Genomic DNA, 1,593 nt, shown 5'->3' on the forward strand with positions numbered 1-1,593 from the left:
TCGTGTTGTTTTCAGAAAGGGCTAAGTGATATGTTGTAAAATAAACAAACAGTTTTTTGCTGGACCCTTTTGAGGGATTATGAAGTTTGATAGGGGTATTTAAATAGTACCCATTCATTTTCAATTTTTTTTTAAATATATACCTCTAATCGAACGGAATTCTGATGGAGATTAAAAGGAAGTTGATATTTTCTATTGAAAATGTTCCGCACTTAGCTATTTGCCCACTCAAAATAATATTATTTTGAAATTAACCAAGTTGCGTATGACTATTATTAATTGCGAGCAATGGTGCGTATGACTAATAATAATTATGTGGTATACTTAGTATTTGTTTCATAACTTGCGCAATTTTTACGATATTTTCAAAATAAAAACACTTTTGAGTTCGGAACATACTACAGCAAAAACCAAAATTATTAGTATATAGAATTCAGTTTCAATAATATTATATATTTTAATAGTTTTAAAGAATTTCGTATACAAATAATTTAACATGGAAAAAAATTGTCAAATATAGTTTCAAATCGTCATTATATGAGATATTATCAAAAGCAATACATTTCTGTACTCTGAAAAATAATTGAAATAAATCGAAATTATAAAAATTCAAATATTTCAAAAAATTTAAAAAAAAAATATTTTTCCAAAAAAGTTTTGGAGAATTTTAGAAAGTTTTTAAAGACAATATTTTCCAGCTTTTTATATCCTACACAACTATGTTGTCAGGGTATTATAGCTTTGTGCAGCCCTAAGAGTTTGTAACGCCGCGAAATATTGATCCTAGACTCACCTTTAATCATACCGATCGTCATATCTCGACTAGCTGAGTCGATCTAGACATGTGTGTCCGTACGTCCGTCCATTAGAATTTGTAAACATGATACAGGCCCCAGTTATGGACCAATCATCGTGAAATTTTGCATGTAGGATGGGTTCTGGCCAATGAAGACCCCTATTGTTTTTGGTAAAGATCGGTTAATATTTAGGGGATGAAATGGACCAAATACTTAATTTTGTCGGTTTTTCTGGTTGGTCCAGAGGCCGCAATTATGGCCCAAACATCTCGAATTTTTACATGGAAAGGAGATTGGGCCAAAGAATAAACATGCCTATTTTGATAAAGATCGGTCAATATTTAGCGGGTCAATTTACCCTGACTATTGCATGAAAAATGACAAAATGTATATTCTATAGCGTATATATTTACTCCTGAAGGACATAGAGCCGAGAAGTTGATAGTATATCCAAAGGAGTTATTGACCTTTAAATTGATGCCAAATATATTGTCCTATGTACACGGATGCGGGAGTTATACTTAAATAATTACGGGTGCTTACATATTCAGATATTATTTAGTAACCCATTACCCCACGAGAGGGTGGAAATATAGCGCTGATCGTTTTGAAATGTTCCATGAGGTTCTAGTTATGGTCAAGGACAATGCTTATAATTTTCGGTGATTATTAGATAATAATATTGGAATGAAGTGGACCGAAAACTTAATTTTATTGTGTTTTTTTTTTTCATGTCGATCTACAGGCCACAATTGAAATCCGAACATAATAACACAACCCACGTTGGAGGTCAAGA

This window comes from Musca vetustissima, unplaced genomic scaffold (genome assembly GCF_032173495.1).
Source record: "Musca vetustissima isolate MV318-11 ecotype Yass unplaced genomic scaffold, APGP_CSIRO_Mvet_v1 utg56351, whole genome shotgun sequence".
NCBI lineage: Eukaryota > Metazoa > Arthropoda > Insecta > Diptera > Muscidae > Musca > Musca vetustissima.